Source organism: Arachis duranensis, chromosome 2 (genome assembly GCF_000817695.3).
Source record: "Arachis duranensis cultivar V14167 chromosome 2, aradu.V14167.gnm2.J7QH, whole genome shotgun sequence".
NCBI classification, from domain to species: Eukaryota; Viridiplantae; Streptophyta; class Magnoliopsida; order Fabales; family Fabaceae; genus Arachis; species Arachis duranensis.
In genome coordinates, this window is record NC_029773.3 from 56815883 (window position 1) to 56817662 (window position 1780).

Below are 1780 nucleotides of genomic sequence, written 5' to 3' on the forward strand. Positions count from 1 at the left end.
GTGGGATCGACCCTTACTCGCGTAAGGTTTATTACTTGGACGACCCAGTACACTTGCTGGTTAGTTGTGCGAAGTTGTGTTTATGCCATGGTATTGAACACCAAGTTTTTGGATTCATTACCGGGGATTATTTGATTTGTGAAAAGTATTGATCACAATTTCGCGCTATCAAGTTTTTGGCGCCGTTGTTGGGGACTGTTCGAGTATGGACAACTGACGGTTCATCTTGTTGCTTAGATTAGGTATTTTTTTTCTTCAGAGTTCTTAAGAATGAATTCTAGTGTTTCAAAGTGATGTTCTTATCATCACCAAAGCTGATTGATTCTCATCAATTGAGCTCTTGAATGCAATGTCCTGCTGAGGCTTGGCTGGCCATGTCTAATTCCTTTAGACTGAAGCTTTAGACTAACATTGCATGATTCCTGGAATTCTCATTAAGAATTTTGATACCTTTATTTTCTTTTTCCACTTAATTTTCGAAAAAGCACAAAAAAAATTTAGAAAATCATAAAATCCAAAAATTTCTTGTTTGAGTCTAGTCTCATTTTAAGTTTGGTGTCAATTGCATGTTTTTGTTCTTCTTGTACTCATGCATGTGTCTTCATTAATCTTCAAGTTGTTTTTGATGATTTCTTACTCTGATCTTTGAATTCTCTTGACTTGAGTGTTTATGTGTCTCATATGCATTCTCATTAGTGTCAGTAGTATACAAACTGCTAAGTTTGGTGTCTTGCATGCATTGTTATTTGATTTTAAGTTGTATTTTGATTATTCCTTATTATTAAAAATCCAAAAATATTTTTAATTTGTGTCTTCTCAAGTCAATAATACAGAGAATTGAAGATTCAGAACATACAACAGAGGAATTGCACAGAAAAAGCTGGGCGTTCAAAATGCCCAGTGAAGAAGACAGACTGGCGTTTAAACGCCAGCCAGGGTACCTGGTTGGGCGTTTAACGCCCAAAAAGGTAGTGTTTTGGGCGTTAAACGCCAGAATGTGCACCATTCTGGACGTTTAACGCCAGGATGGCACAAGAGGGAAGATTCTGTTTTTCAATGCAATTTTTTTTCAGGTTTTCAAAGTTTTTCAAAATCAAATCTTTTTCAAATCAAATCTTTTCAATCAAATCTTTTTCAAATTCAATTTCTTTCCATTTTCAAAGATACTTGCTATCAATTAATGATTTGATTCAACATTTCAAGTATGTTGCCTTTTATGTTGAGAAAGGTTTCATGTTTGAATCATATCTTTCCTTGATAGCCAAGTCATTAATTTTCAATATCAAATCTTTTTAAAATGTTTTTCAAATCATATCTTCTCAATCACATCTTCTTAAAACCAATCATATCTTCTTAACCACATCTTTTTCAAAATAGTTTTCAATCATATCTTTTTACTTTCTAATTTCAAAATCTTTTTCAAAAGTCACTTCACTTCTTTCTCAATCATGGTTTTCGAAAATCAATTAGTGTTTTTCAAAATGTTTTCAAAATCTTTTACTTAATTTTCGAAAATTGCTTCCCCTCTTCTCACATCTTTCTATTTATGGACTAACACTATTCCTTAATGCAAAATTCGAACTCCATCTTCTTTGATAAGTTCGAATTTTCTACTTCTGCCTTCTATTTTTCTTTTCCTCTGACACCTCAAGGAATCTCTATACTGTGACATAGAGGATTCCACATTTTCTTGTTCTCTTCTCTTTCATATGAGCAGGAGCAAAGACAAAAGCATTCTTGTTGAGGCTGACCCTGAACCTGAAAGGACCTTGAAGCGAAA